General features: G+C 40.4%; 1 protein-coding gene across 21 annotated transcripts in view; it reads left to right on the forward strand.

Moving 5' to 3' along the window:
• Nucleotides 1-17,028, forward strand: part of LOC126855291 (forkhead box protein P1-like) — a 309,110-nt gene that overhangs the window by 195,850 nt on the left and 96,232 nt on the right. The window contains exon 1 of one of the 21 annotated variants that reach the window (XM_050602801.1): nucleotides 15,594-15,703. The exons of 19 other annotated variants lie outside the window; for them this stretch is intronic. The gene's annotated coding sequence lies outside the window, so the exon portion shown is untranslated. Of the gene's footprint in view, nucleotides 1-15,593; nucleotides 15,704-15,724; nucleotides 16,341-17,028 lie in introns of those variants that run through there. One more of the 21 variants, XM_050602797.1, reaches the window with a different exon arrangement.

Here is a 17,028-nt window from a genome sequence, read left to right on the forward strand (position 1 = left end):
TCTCGAAGCTGGAGAATATGAACGAAAGCGCAACTCCTCGGAAAGTTCGCGCTCACGAAAGCGGCGCGATAAAGCCGTCAATTTTCGCCCTCAATACCGTTTGTCTCCGGAGAAGAAAGAAGAGTAAGCACGGCGAGAGAGTTGGGCTAAGAAAGAGGGAAAGCCCGTCGGAAGGCGGACGACATTTATTACGACTTTAACTGGACTTTGTGTTTATTCAGCGACTGTTGCTCTCGCTTATCGTCTCTCGTCGGCCCTTCCAAGTTCCACAACACCGGAACGGACTTCGTGTACTCTCCGCAACCTCTTCCTAACGCAACGCGAAATTCCCGGCACGTAGGGTGACCGTCCGACTCCGCCGTCGCTTCAACCCCTGTCACGCGAGCCACCCTTCGCGAGCAAATCTTTCACTTTATACGCCGTGGACAGCGATCTCGCCTTCGATCCGTCTCATTCTCCAGCTACTCGTGTCCTTCCTCCTGAATATCATTTCGTGGCCGTCTACTTACATTACTCTTTGCACTTGTCAGTGATATGACTTTTTTTGCGATGTATTCTTTATTTTATCTCTCGTCTCAAGCAGCCGCATTTGAAAAGAAATCTGTGCGATTTTCATATTATTGCGTAATTAAGAATATTTACGAAATTTAAAAACAGAATTTTAAATTATAATTTTTGGACAAATTAGTCCAATTAAAATTTGGAAATTAAAATTTGTGGACAAATAACTTTTAATTCTTGATCCAGTTGATCAGCAAACTGGCATCTTATACACGCAGCAAACTCATCACGTTCTGTTTTCGCTTCGCGATACCCCCGCCGCCGACGCGAAGATTCGCGTTGCAAAACACATCGAGCGGAAGAAACGGGCGCAACTTGGAAAACTCGTCGTCCCGCGAGGTCGGAGAGCGCGGGAAGCAAAGTAAAGACAATCGCGTACAATTGGCACATGAAATTTAAAGGCGGGGTAGCTTGCCGTGCGGGTGGAAAGGCCGGCGGCTCACTCAATATACCCGCGGTGTTCGAGCCCTTATTCTTTTCTCGTCCTTCCGCCTCGCTGGAAATTTACATTTCCTCCCTGCTCTGCTGGAACTGTCTGTTTATCCCGCTTTCTTTTAAAGAGTCGCTGGTGGCTATGCTCCCTCTCTCCTACAGTCACACCCCCATACCCCCGTAAATCCCTCTTTCGCGCGACCGAACCCCCCTTCGATGCCATCCCTCGAAGAGCCCGCAGCACCTCATCTTGCGCTACACAGAGACAATCCTCCATTTACGGCGCAGATTACGCTTCGTTGGCCGATAATCGAAAATATGCCATCGAATAACACCCCGGAATTATTTGTAGCCTCCTTCGACCGTCTCTTTCGCGATGAGAAGACAATCGGCCTCGAAAAGAGGGTTGAGAGATCGCGAAGGGCCGAACTAGTTGACGGGGCTGGATTTTTAAAATATTTTCAGTCATGCGACGATTTAAATGAGAAGAAACTTTTGTTTCACTGATTATAGGATTATTGACCAATTTAATGCAAGCAGCGCGTTGTTATTTAATCTCAAATTTATTATTATTATTGCGGAAATAATTATACTTTGCGCAAGTATAATAATTTTTATATTTTCATAAAAATTTATATTGGGATTATGGAGCTAGTTGTATTATATATTTATGAAAATTACTAAAATCTATTTACTAAAAATATAAATGTCATTTTGTTTTGCAATAGTACAGAATGGCAGATGATCGATTGTACAAATCTTAATTTATTAATAGCTTTCAATATGAAATAACAAGATTTTTCACAATATTACTCATATATTATATAAAATTGTATATAAACTCTTCACATTATCACATCCTTCGAGCGCGGAAGCGGAAATTTATTTAAGCCAAACTTTATATTCTCCCCGCCTCATTGTACACATTATCATTTAATTCTCCTTTACGTTGCGTTGCGTTGCGGCGCACACACTCGACATTTGAGCACAAAGGGCTAGAATTCATTTAATTCAAACTGCAGGTAATATATTTCCCTTATAAATATTACCGTCCCATTACGAAAAGCCGCTCGTGTTTCTCGAGCGCGCGATGCTTCGTTGCGCCACCCGGTGGTTTATTAAAACATCCAATTTCGTATATTACTCGCTGCCTCTTATCTCTCGCGACGGAAGCGCGCTTCTCGCGCGTGAGAGGCGGTTTCTCGACCCCCGCATACTCCTGTATCCAATCGCGCCATTTCGAAAACGTCGCTCAATAAACGAGAGAGGGATCAGTATCCGCGGCGGGACGTAATCCACGGATCAGATGCTGAAATCAGCGAGTAATTGACGCAATTTCTCCCACTTTCCCCCCCCCCCCCCTTTTCTCCTCGCCCGTTTTCTGCGAGCTACCCTGAGAATCTCGCGAATCGTTAGACCGGAAGGCCGATGAAGACGCCGGCGTGTGATCGCGAAAAACAGAGATAAGAAATATAAGAGAAAGCGGGGGATGTGTGTATGTGTGTGTGTGTGTGTGTGTGTGAGTCGTCGTTAAGAGACCACAATCTCTTTTTCTCGAATCACGGCGTTGGGTCTCCCCGGTTTCGACTCGTAGCCGCGCGCGACTCTCAAAAGAAGCGAACCTTTAATAAAGAGCTTAAGCGAGCTAAATAGAAACATTTTTCCGTCGTCCTTGGCTCCACTCGCTTCCCAGCTCTTGGCTCCGTTGCAATGAAATGAGTCCCGGCTGCTCGTGCATAAGTAATCCGCAGATGAAGGTATCCCGGCCTCCATCTAGTCCGCCCCTCGGCTTCCTTCCCAGAAAGTTACTACGTCGACGTGTATCGTCTCCATGGCTCTTTAAAAAACCTCGTCGGGTCCGACCGCGCTGACATGCATCGTTGATTTCAGCGACATTGTTTAAAAACGACTATTGTGTCTTTCTATAACGTGATTTAATATAATCTCAGATTTGAACCGTGATGTGACTGGACAATAATAGCCACGAGAGTCGGAATTATATTGAAAAGAAATAAAAATTAATCGTCGGAATGTTCAAGATAATGTTAAACTTCCGAGAAAAGTATATTTTATGATTTTAAAAAAGTATGAGAAATGTGCATCAAATTTTCAATTATAAGCAAAAAATTATCAATAATAGGAAATAATAAAGACATCTCTTATGTCGCGATTGCAATTTCCGGAACAAATACTGTGGCGCTACGAAATCCCAAACAATCGATGTATCTCTCCGAGCTTTGTCATAAAAAAGAGGGTCGGGGGAAGGGTGCAAGACCGTTAATCACGCCAGCAAATTCTTCGCACCACATTTTTCATTGACGTTCCACAGAACGGAGCCCGCGTGTCGGTGAACGCGCCAAGGAGGCAAAAGTGGCAACGACAACCGTTGGTTGCGCTCGAGGTCGCCTGTCGAGGGAAGGATTCAGTAATTATTCGTCGTAGGCTTGAAAAATTGCTACCTAATCCTGAAATCGATACCCGTAACACGTGCGAGCGTAAGGAATAGTCGCACCCTTCTTCCCTTTTTTTCGACGAGCGAGGGTAAGGGGGATTGTCTTCTTGGAAAAAGATATGTGTAACGAATATGCAGAATTTTTTTGCTTATCATCATGCATCAGATAAGCATTACATAAAAAAGTTTATTAATCAAACAACATATTATATGTATATTTGTATTGTAATATTATAACACATTCGCATATACAATGTGCTCTATTCAAAATATCTTTGCGTCACATCTTTTCCAAAGATATAGCACAGGCAGTTTGAAAATATGCCGACGTTATATGAATAATAGTCGGTAAGGAAAGAGGTGGCGTGAAATGAGGAGGAGGGTTAAACTTTTAGGGTGTCGATGTATCCAATCATTCCCTTATTACGATATCGATATATTATTTTTATAATACGACAACGTCGTGGGGCTGTATGCCTCTGGCCCTGTAGGTACTACAATGATACTCGCCTTTCGTCCCCCTTCGCTAAGGATAAGGTGGAGTAGGTTCTTTAGATTTGCGGGCGTGCTTATCGATTTTAGGGTGAGCCTTTTCTCCTTTTCCTTTATTTCAATGTAAAAAAATTTTTATTTTTTGTATATAACATATCGATGATTGAACGCTACAATTTTATTTATTTAAACAAACTTTTCACCTTAGAAAAAAATGAAATGATAAATTATTAAAAAAAAAAAAAAAAATTAGCAAGTTAGCTTTTTAATATCTATCTCACAAAAAATGTGATGAATGCAAATAATGCTATTGAAAAATCTTTCTCGTTAAGAAACCATCATTTAACCGATATTAAACGCCGATAAACGTCCTTCCGCGATATCTGGCAAGCTTCGCATCCTAGGAATCCTTGTTTGAATGCATTTACTTTTCCCTGAAATTCTTCGCCGTCACGCGTACACATATCCACCCGACCTGTCGCGATCGTACATAGGTATCTCAACGTGCAGACACACACACACACACATACACATATCTCAAGACTGGATTAAATAGAGGACGAAGGATCTACCCCGGTAATCGGCTCGTCTCGCGAGCTTGCAGACGATGTATAATTTATAAAACGGCATTAAATTGTCTATGTCGCAACGGCGACAGCGGCGGTGCCGGCTTCTAACTCGCGACGTTCGCTTCTTCGAGAGATATATACGAGTGGCGGTCGGATGGAGGGTGAATTCGGGGCGGAGGGGAAGGACATATTAGCTCGACTTAAGGCGCGGCGTAATGATCTCCCGGCAAAACCGTCTTATTCGGAGTAGGCGCCAAAGGGGGTGGTTTCGAGGAGGTTGCGGGCAGTCAGGCGAAAATAAGTGCGAGCTACCCTCTCCACGAGCGCCCTTGATTGTGGGCCATGACTCCTCTCGCGGGGGTCCTGCGCCGCAGTATAAAGTAATGTCCCCGTTGCTGAGGACGAGAGAAGAGGGGAGTGGCGAGAGCGGGATGGAGGGTAAGTTCTAAAATCGGCATCAAACGGCACCCTCACCGCAAATTTTTATTCATTGACACTACACGGTTGAGCACCCTCGAAACTCGCGGGCTAAAAGGTGGAGGTTAAAGTAGTAGTTCGTTCTCATCGCGCGCATCTCGTCAAGGGTGGTGAATTATTCTTGCCGGGACTTGCTTCAAAATTGCAGATCGACATACTTTGAGATATATAAATGTTTTGCGCATAACAAACTCTTACACCTCATATCTCTAACTTTAGAGTTGCAAAAAAATCATATACAGATTATTCAATTTTTACTGCAAATTTTACTGCATGTGTTTTTATCACATCCTATTAATTAATGCATAAAAAGTAATATCTAATAATTTATTAGAATAATTTCTAAATTTTTAAAACCTCTTTTTTATTTATATCCTACTTGAAAAATATTAGACATAAATTATAACTTTTTGGGCACGTTTTACATGGCAAATGTGTATGACAAAAATCGCCAGGTCAGAAAAGATTTATTTATGGGTTAAGAACGATGTTCTCGAAGAACGGCAGAGCGGTTCTTATAAATTCAGCGCGAATTTACTGCGATGCTATGGATCAAGTTTCAAGCATGGGGTATCCGGGTTGGATTAGGGACGAAGTTGCAATTCACTTCGATATATTTACTGTGAGAACGGTCAGGCTCCACGGTAGTGGCCATCTAGGTACGGATGAACAGAGACCGGTGGTCGGTTTTTCCCTTTACCTTTTAGAGTAAATAAGGATCCGTTTCTCGTACATATATAGACGTGTATATTTTTGCCGATAGCACACGCACGTTCGCACAGTTGCGATCCATACGTGTTAGCCTTCTTTGGGTTTCCTCTGCCTCCGCAGTGATTTATGGAGTTTTCCTCGACTGGCAGCTTCATCCCTGCTCTCAATTCTCGGATGTTCAGCAAAATGAGGGTATTTCCGCGATATTCGTATTATCGAGCGTGTCATGACATTCGTAAGATATCTTCTACGTCTTCATCTTTTGTGTAAATATATATATATATATATATATATATATATATATATATATCGTGCATATTTAAATTAGAATAACATCGATATTTTTTAAACAAGGTTGTAATAAGACTTTTATATATAAATAATGATGAATTATTCTTTATATAAAATCGAAATAAGCATATCATAAAGTGTTTTAATTTTTTCTAATATTAATATTTAATATTAAAATAATGCCATTAATCCGGTAACGTGATTAAGATAATCTTAATTTCTTGATACAAGTGATATTATGCTAATTGCGAAGATAAAGAAAGGAACGATCTTCTGCGCACATATGTAAATAGGATTGTGTAACTAATCCTATTGTATTAAAATGAGAATTCGCGACCTTTTGCATCTTATGATTCTGAAAAAGGAAACAATCGTAAAGTCTCCGTATGCGTGTAAAGTCCAGTAAACCTCTTAAGCTTAACTGTAAAGCGTCCAAAGTTACCTTTTAGTGGGTGATTAGCAAAACCGAGCTCGCGTTTTGAGCGGCCAATTACAGGAGATTTCGACATAATCCTATTACCTACATTAGCTCATTATTGCATAACTGTATCTGGTCGTATCAAAACCGCTTAGTCGTGGATGTCTGTAGGATTTCGATTTTCAGGTTTATTTCTAAATTGATACCATTCATTCATTTTAAGTTTTTTATTAGAAGCGCAAGAGAGAAGTCGAGTACACTCACATAAATATCATTTATACATTTATAAAATTTATTTATAAAATTATAAACTAATATTTTATATATTTATATTATAAATTAAATTTATATATATATATATATATATATATATATATATATATATATATATATAATTTGCAACTTTATATTAATCAGTACTATTAACAGCTTTTTAATATAGCTTATCTTATTTATCAGTTTACTTAATATTGAAGAAATATGATATTAAAATATTTGCATTTTACGTAGAAGCAATATTTTTTGTATAATTCGTTAATTTTCTGTTTATTTTCGCGTTAGTTTTATTTCGATTTAACAAATCGCAGGAGTACATCGTTTGACATTTCTTTCCGAGCAACTGGCGGAGGAGGAGGATTTGCTTCTTTGCGAATCTTGCTACTCTTATCTCTGCACGGGCAGAGATTTTATTTAGATCCCGGCGAGATCCGCCGGCTGGCTATAAATGCGAAACGCTTCGCACGGCTGGCTGACCGGCCAATCATGCGGGGTAGGCGAGGGCGGATGTTAAGGGCGTTAGGGCTATTCGATGTCCACACCTCTGTTGTCAGCTAATGCCCGACCATTGTGAGGGGTCGTCTCGTAAGCGTACCGAATCTCCTCGGAAGGTGTTGTCGTGCCGTGTGAGGAAAAGGAGAGAACAAAAAGGACAGAAGATCGGTAAAAAGCAGGGAAGACGGAAAAAGTCAACCGCGGACGGTTCGGTATTGGTGCGAGTTCTCCACCGAGCGGATTCCGGGCGTTCACCCCCTTGCCTGTTCACCCTCGGTGGCTATCGGTTGACGGCAATCCGGCTAAATCTCTTCCACCATAAACGGCTAAACAAAGAGGTCCATTCTTCAGGACCGGCAACCGCCGCGGATCTCCCTCGCTTCGTTCCGTTCCGACGGTTGCCCTTATCGGACACTGTCCACCACTTACGATCATCCATCTGGATCTCTTTCTTTTCTAAAGCGGAAAGTCCGTAGCTACGAGATAGCAATGCCGCTATTGTTCGCTCGATTTTTTCGCGATACAGCTGGTTACGTTAATAAATCATCGTTAATCCGTGGACATGGTGTCGGTGGATTAGATGAAACTTAATTGAAGTGTTCCACATGAACTCTACGATGTAGTAAAGATTAAAGTCTTACATTTTTTCTTTCTTTGATTGCATTGCTTATCACAATGTTTGATATTTTTGGAGTTTATTATAACTGAGAGGTAATTTATTTATTTATATTAATTACATAAAATGCTTATCATTTTTCAAAATAAAACTTTTATCATCGTTTCTTGCATAAATTTTTGAATTTTCTATAAATTTATTTTTTAAATTAACTTTAAATGCGCTTTACTTTAACATTTAATGTGGTTAAATACAAAAAAAATAGCAATCGGCTCTATTAATTTTCGTGCCGAGCAAAAATAGATTACAAACTTAAAAAAATAATTCTTCTTTTCGATATAAATAGGGCTGTATATAATATAATGCGATAACAGAGAATTTTACAAAAAGTATACACATTTGGAAAGATTAAAAATATATCGGGATTCTCTCCAAGCGAAGGTAATATCCAATAAATTGAGTAGAGACGAAATTTTGGGCGATCGCCAAAACGAACGAGGTTTTAACGCCGCCGAGGTACACTTCATATTTTAAGCCCCCCAATCGAAGCATCTCGGATCGATGGCGACTGCAGATACAGGCATTTGAGCGACGCCGTCGTAAGGAACTCCGGAGCAGCGTGAAGACTATTCTGAGACAGAGGGAATCTTGGTATTTCGTATAAGTGGGAGATCAAACGTGGTGGGAGACGACACGATCCTCGCGAGAGAGAGAGACAGGGGAGAGACGAAGAGAGAGAACGGTCCGCTCGGTACCATAATAAAAGAAGGCAGATTAATGCCTTCGGTCTTGAATCCAATCAACATTACTTCGACAATAGTGCGCCAGCCAATACCCGTCCTATCTTACTCGGACTGATATTATCAACAGCCCGCTCCAATCCCCGCTTCCACCCCGTACACGACAGTCATCCCCTAACGTCTTTCTCTCTACCCTCGCGCGCGATTTCTTCATGCCATCGCACCATCACTATCCGAAGACACCTCGCTCACTCTCTTAATTCCACGAACGGATGATAAGTATGCTAACAAGAGAACCACCGGCACGGATATAGGGGAGAAAGCCAAGGATGCCTTAAAGCCGAATTAACGCCACGCTCACATAAACGCTCGCCGACTTTCCCGTCAATGTTAATGTCTACCGGGGGCCATTAGCCGATCGAACTCGGGTCGAAAGAGCCGATCGACGTTCATTTGAGCCGAACGTTCGCTTCCAGGCGGCCTCCTTAATCGCCACCGCGATAAATCAACTCGAAAAAAACACGCGATACGGTGGTGATCTCCAGGTCGCGTACATCGACATATATTTTCGAACGCGAAAAAATGGTCGTTCAAATTTATTTTTTATCATAAATAAATAAATTCAAAAACAAAAGTTTTCTCATCTTAAAAACAGTAACACATTTCTTTTGGCCATCTATGATTTTAATATAATGTGTATGTAATAATTGAAGAATTATATTAAATTCATATTTGAGGAAGCAAATATTATATAATACTTTAACAAATTAAATTATTTTTATATAATTATAATACAACTATTTATTTGAAGAAATCGAAATTTTGTTCTCGTAAAAAATTCGCAGAAACATATTTTTATCGACATCATATACAGTTGTAGATAAAATCGTTCAAGACAAAGAGACACAGCAACGATACGAGTGTAATCAGCCTACTTTTCCCTCTCCTCCTTCTCTTATAAAGGGACATTTCGGCAACCTATAAAGGAATGTTTTACGAGGGCGAGATAATGCGATGAAAGATGCGAACAGCGAGCAGTCATGCTTAAAGAGTATGTGTAACCGGACCATCCGCCCTCCTTCTTTCACGAATCCGCCTAACCCCCGCGGTTCCGCGGCCGAAGAAGGGGTGGTAACGGGTGGACAGCCGAGGAAACGGTCCGCCGACGGCGGTCCACGACCATAATATATCAATTCCGTATTCTAATGTCCGAGCGGTTAATCCAAAAAGCGTCGACGCTGCGGAAACCTAAGCGGTCGTCGCTCCTTTCGCTTCCTGGAGGGTGGCTCTACCCTCTCCCCTCGTGTTTCTGCCTCTCGCTTCAGACACCCTCTGTTATTCTCGGATGATCTCCGACTGGCCTCCAGCATCCCGTTACTTTTCTGTTCATTCGCTTACTGTCTCTTTATTTGCACTCTTCTTTTCATACTTCTTTCTTTATTACTCTCTTCTTCTATTATTCTTTTCTTATATTTTTGTGTTTATTTCTTTATTTTCCTATGGCATAAATATTTATTGTTATTTCTTCGATTCTGTTCTTTTCTTTGAGATCTTTTTTTTTATCTATTCATTTAAATCTTCATTCTCTTTTTGATGTTTTTCTTCTTTTTATGTACTTTATTCTTTTTATTAGATTTTTCTCGTTCTATTTTTTTTTTTTTCTATTCTCACAGTGCGATCTGGAAATGAAGATGGTTCTTTCCTTTGCCCGCAATCGTTCTCGAACCAGATGTCACGTATGCCGTTGATACACGCGAGATCCGACGCTGGTAACGACGATTGCCCGTGTCGTCAGACCACGTAGATGATTGGGGAAACGCGTGTTTGCGGTCCCGCCGGGATATTCTGGTCCAAGAGGGCATGTACGAGGCGCCTGTTCCGATTACGCGCGCAAAGGGGTGGGTATTGAGAATTGCGCTTTTCGTGACGAAACCTTCCTTCCGCCGAACGCTGACGATGCTCGTTTTCCTCCTTGGATTCGAGGAAACATGTTTATCATGTCGTGTCTCGATACGAGACAGATGTAAATGTTTGGTTGGCTATCGTTCGTAACGTAACGTTAAGGTAAACGTAAACATATAGGCTAATGTTTATCGCCGCTATAGCAATTGCGATAAATATTCTCGCGTAAACGGACGTGACGACGCATATGACGACTGCTTGTGCACCCGCAGGTGTTATCTATTTATTTATAACGGAATCTACCATCGAAGATACTCTTTTTTGTTTTAAAATTTTGGCAAAGCGAGGGAACTTTGTCAAACAAATTTGTTTTATGAAACATATCTTGAAATATATCAATGCAGAATTTATGCTTATGCAGAATATAATCAATAAATTAATTATATTAAAATTTGTATAAAGAATTGTAAATGAATTTATTTTCTTTACTAGTTTTACTTATGTCACAATGCACGTGTGTTGTGTGTCTCATTATTTTTTATTTAAGTAGAAATAATTTAATTGCCTTCTCAAATTCTTCTTCTATATAAAATATAAGAAATTCTCATCTACTTAAAATTCTTTGATGATTAAGAGACTACGCATAATTTTATTATTGAATAAAGAAATGAACATATGATTTTTGTTTTCTGTCGAGTTACTATAATGTACGTCAGGATGTTTATTTGCTTCCATCACGAGGAGCATTCACATATGCATGATCGCGGCGAACGCATTATGAGCGCGTAAAACGATCGTTCTGACTCTGATTAACCTCGCGCTCGCGACTCGATAGATGCGTCGTTATCCGATGGAGTTAAACGACGTTAAAAAGAAAAGCGATGAGTAATCTGTAGTAAAATTCGTCGCTTCGAGTCGAATGATATGAAGCGCGTCATAGATGCTCGTTTTATAGTCTCGTAATTTTCACCGTAACCACCGCGAATGCCTCCTCATTGTCCTTTCGATGCGGGAACGATCTGCGAGGAAAGACCGACACACACACACACACATACATACATACATACGCACAGAGAGAAGGACTAATAAGAGGCTATGCGTAGGCTCGCGAGAATGGCCGGAGTGAAGGAAAAAAAAGGAGCATGACCGGTCTCTTTCGAGAGTGGCGGCGCAAACTATTAAAAAGCGCGTGTCCGCTCAAATTCTCGCCGGCAGTAAATTATCCGAAAAAAGAAATAAGCGGTAGATTCGAGGCGCCCTCCTGGCCGCTCTCTTCTTCCTACTCGACCCCTTCGTCCTCTCTCTTCCCCTCCGTCTCTCTTTGCCGGCGCCCAACGCCATGGATAGATCGTCGCGCCCGCTTTTCTAGGGTAAAAACCCTCACCACGGTGAGCGCGGTCGCGGTTCTCAGATAAAAAATTAGCCGGAGTTGCAAACGTTTCCACCTTAAATCATATATTTATCGCGACATTAATTCAACCCTTTTAGGTACCCTTTTTTCCTGGCCACTCCGCACGGAGACCGAAACGCCTCCGTTGCTCGACCCCTTCCACGTTTCCCTCTTTTTCAGCGTCTCCTCTTTCATTGTGTCTCTCCTCTTCCAACTCGCCTCACACCCTTGTCCCTCTTTCTCGCGCCGCCCACAACGGACGACAGCCCGTTACCTCGCTAATTTCTCAGATTCAAGTATTTTTATGTACCGTCGCGCGGACCTGACGGGGGTAAATCCTCTCGTTTATTATTTAGTAGGGACGAAGCAGACCCTTGATGAGTATGTGCGTGTATGCCGGGAGGACTTCAAACAGCCGTAAGCACGTGGGAAGACGCGCGTTTACCTTGTCGCCCTTTCCGGTTTGATGGGGATATATGAGCTCTCGTTATCTCTTCTTGCTTCGACTCTCGACGATTATCCTTCTGTATGGCTGAATAGGCTATCTCTATGTATCTGTATGTACGTGTGTCTCTGTGTGCTGCTTCGCGATGCTCGATAACGAGTATATAACATTATGCTTTATTTAATCTCATCTCATTTTTCTCAGATAAAGTACAAATTAACGATATATATTTATGCATATATGTATTTGTATACACAATGGTAATCAGTTAAATTGATTCGCTGCGCAGGATCTTTATAAAATTCTGAATCATTAAATCATTTAAATTAGTTTGTGCTTAAAGTAAAGTAATGGAAATTAAAAAGATGAGAATGCTGTTCAAATTCAATTTTTAATAATATTTATCAATTGATTTATTAATTATTTTGTTATACATATGTACGTTTAATTGTTTTATATAAATATATATATATATTTTTTTTTAATTAATTCCATATATTTTATATAATTATTACATTTATAATGTAAAAGTTTTATTTATTAAAAATTTCTTTTTTAACACAAAATTAGATATTTCATAATAATTTTAGACTTAAATTTTCTAGACTTTAAACTTTGGAATGAAGACTCGTTTCCTCACATGCGTACAACATCTATATCATTCTGTCAAAATAACTACGTAAATAATTTTTTAGCCAAGGAAGCATATTCACACTTTGTGCGCGTTCGAAATATGATCTGTAGCCATTGTTATGAAGCAGTGGCGCAAGCAGGTCTCCCAAAATTCCCGGCCACATTATCCACATTGAAATAGGAAACGAGACGTACCGCGGGACCCATCGTTGTTTACTTAATAAATACATATTTAGTATATACGACGTACATATATAAACCGACTGAGCCGGCTGCGTCTATTTTTGCCTCCAGTTTTGTTGTCATAGGACCGACGATGGGACTTTGTTCCTCCTCGCAATGCCGCCATGGGCACTTAGATACCCGACAACAGATGACTAAAATCCTTGAATCACTTCAAATATTTTTTTATAGTTGGTATCGCTAATCTAATACAGTCACTCGCGAAATTTCTTCCGCGCCATGCCTCGGAAGCACAGTAGAAGTAGAAAAAGATGCGGTAGTATTTTCGTTGCTACAAGCTTTTACAGGCCGCTTAATAAGAACTTTATGCGCCAAGGCGTGTAATTCCAGTTAGATTCGTTTGCGCGCAGTTAACTTTCCATCTAGCATTTTGCAGAATTTATTTTTATATATTCCGCGGTCTCCCTAAAACCGCACGCACAGAATGTGCGAGTCGAAGCACCGCTGCGGAAAATGCGGTGAAAATTTCGCGTTACGGCGAGCACCGGATTTTCCCGGGAATTTATGCAGGTTAGTCGTCTTCCGACTTCGACTTCAGTTTTATGTTATTTATTCAAGTGCTCTGTGAAATAGGTATTAAATTTTTCAGCGAAATATTGGTGAATTCGAGAGAGAGAGAGAGAGAGAGAGAGAGGGAAAAGCGAAAAGAAATCTTAAAATATTCAATATATTTTTTAGAAAATTTAAATGCTTCCGATTTTTTAATAAAATGTTATATATATATATATATATATATGTGTGTGTGTGTGTGTGTGTGTGTGTGTGTGTGTGTGTGTGTGTGTGTGTGTGTGTGTGTGTGTGTGTGTGTGTGTGTGTGTGTGTGTGTGTTATGTCACATTGTATAACAAGTTTGTCCGAAACGAGTGCACATACATAATAGAATAATTCGAAAGCACGTGTTTTCGTGTTCGGCTCCTCCGCAGCAGGTACAGTATCGCTCTACATCGTATAATTGTCGAGGAGCTGAGAAGCACGAGTGAAAGGAATATTTAAGGACACATCGTTTCGAGGAACATTTTGTCCCCCATTTCCGGCTCGCTTGTACAAACTCGAGCTCGGTGGTTCAGGTTGCGTCAGGCAACACGTGTGTACACGCGTATTTATCGCTCGTGTGTACCGCCTCTCGCGCGTATATATACTTAGTTAACCAAAGAATAGAGAATTTCCATACTTGCACCGTCCACTTCATTTCTTTTCGCGAAATGCGGATTGAAGTCGTGAAATGCTTGTCGTAAAGTGCACATTAAGAGATTATTCTTCAGCGATGCATAATGTGTCCGTATTATATATTAAATATTATATTATTGAAAGCTATTCTCATAGAAAACGTAGTTTGTATAATTTATAACTCAAATTGAATTTTTGAAACATGTAGAACATTTAATATGCAATAAAAAATATATAAATTCTACGCGTTTATCAAGGTGATAAATGGTAAATAATCTACACACATATATATATACACACTGGGAAAAGTTTCAGCATCTCTATCTAATAAATATTTGTTCGTAAAGTGAGTTTATTTTGATGTCTTGATGTTATTGTAGGACATAAACAAGGCCGAGGATATGTAAACATCTTGAATGAAATAGAAATACATTTCTATTAATGAATAGCATAATTGGAAATTTCCATAAAACTTTTATGGAAAACAATGTAAGAAGAAAGAACTGAAAGATTCTTTATGCATATACTTCAAAAAAAAAAAGCATCCAAAGTAAACATTTAGTATATTTATCATATGCACGCTAAAAGTAACTCGAATGCGCATTCATTATCCGGTTCTTTGAAATTTCCTAAAAAAACTAAAGCTTATTTTAAGTGTTTAATAAAATTTTTTTTTTTTTTTGAAGTCTTAATAATATCACAATTATAGCATGCAAATTGATTAAAAATTTACATCCAAAAAATTTGGGAGAGATCTTACAGTGTTCTTCGTATAAACTGTTTCCAATTGATCGGCAGTGAAACTTTGGCACACAAACTGGTCTCGAATAATCATAGCTATTCTCACAACACGTACGTCAGAAGTATCCGAGAAAAAAACGTAGTTCGGCCGCCGCTTCCTTCTTCCATGATCCGTAAAGGCATTTCACAAAAAAAAAGGAACCCCAAAGAGACCTCTCAGGCTCCCGCAACCCACCGACTTCGGCGACAGTGTGTGACGAGTCGGCGATGTGTGATGCGCAGGCATAAAGAGAGAAAGAGAGAGAAAAGAGGAAAGAGGAAAAGAGAGAAAAAAAGAGGATATGGTCGAAGAGCAGGAAAGAGAGAAGGAGAAACGAACATATGGTAAGGCGAGTCAGACCACGATGTGCCGCGTATGATGTAGTGGTTTGCTTGCTGGCGGTGGGGTCAGGGACGTAACGAAGGGTGGGTGTCTAAGCGGGACGAGGAGAGGAAGCCTTTGGACGTGCCGCGTAGAGGGGGTGCGGGAATATGAGGAGGGGAATGGGGGACACGGAGGAGAAGAAGGTAGGGTACACACATTGAGCGAGCGGAGGACTGTGGCAGCGGGGAGATTGAAGGGGGACGGGAGAAACTGAAAGCAGGCCTGTTGGTTGGTTTCAACTATATTTGTTTATATTTACACAATAAGCAACAGCCGGTCGGGCTGCTTGGTATGCCTGTGCCGCTTTTAGTGTTTAGTCCTCGTTCTACTCGGTTGGCGTGCTAACGTTGGCTTTCGTCTTCTTCTTTACGCGAATCCGCTTTCATTCTCTCTTTCTTTGTATCTCTTCCCCTTCTTTTTTTTTTTTTATCTTTTCGCCGTCGCTGTCGTTGCGTTCAATTTGTCGGAGGGTGTGTTTTTCGACTCTTACCCCTCTCCTTTTCCTCCGCGAGTGACTCCCGGGTTTTGCGAAGGAGGAGGTTCAAAGTGCCGCTTCCTGGATGCAGTGTGGAAAACGTGTGTGAGGTCCGGTGCTTTTGTGAGACAATCAGGGGGGCGACTTCCGTCGCCGCCGCGCGGCTTTTCCGCATCGTACATACCGGATGTTTACGGTGGACGTAAGCGCGAGTGTCTGTGACCGCGTCGTTGCGATGTCGGGATCGGAAATGTCGCCCGCCGTGTGAAGTTTCGGAATAGTGTCCCGTGGTTTTGATCTGCCGGAAACTGCAGATCTCCCTTTTTGTCAGAAAGTGTATTGTTAAACGCTCATGGACTGCAACGCGACCGCCAGCGGATCGAAGCAGATGTAAGGAATTTTGATTGAATCTTTGCGGCATGCATATATTAATTAAGAATTAATTAAGCGATCGTCTCAGATGACTTTAGGCGTATCATAATATTAGTCATGAATGTGTCGTCGCGAATAATCAGTGTTGTGAATAGCTATTAATTATACGACGCTTGATTACGTATTTTTCTCTAGGAGATCCTTTATACGTATCTTTTCTAGCTGTAGAATTTGAGATAAGCGACAGATGTTTAATTAACGGGTTGCACGTAATTATTCCTTTCTGGAAAAAAAATTGATTTTTTTCGATTTACTCCAGTGAGATCCATGAAGGAATACTGCATGACTAATTTTTCCGTTTGGATAATTAATATGTTAATAATGATTTTTGGACTTCCTCCTATTTTGCATATACGCGAAAGTAATAGAATAAAGACATTTTCATTTATTTCTCACGCTTTAATAAAAATATAATTTTTATTTAAATTTCTAATTAAGTACATTTTTTTTTTAATATTATACAATTTATTACGATGGGCTGTGCGAATTATTTATACGTAGCTAAACCATCGTGTCTGAGGCGTACTCCGAAATATTTACAATAACCTTGTAGGTATTGTGTACTATACACTGCTTATGATGGAAAGCAGAATCTTAGTATGAATTTAACAGAATCTTAGCACGATGTGTTACGTATTTCCGGGAA

The sequence above is a fragment of the Cataglyphis hispanica genome, chromosome 15, assembly GCF_021464435.1.
Source record: "Cataglyphis hispanica isolate Lineage 1 chromosome 15, ULB_Chis1_1.0, whole genome shotgun sequence".
NCBI classification, from domain to species: domain Eukaryota; kingdom Metazoa; phylum Arthropoda; class Insecta; order Hymenoptera; family Formicidae; genus Cataglyphis; species Cataglyphis hispanica.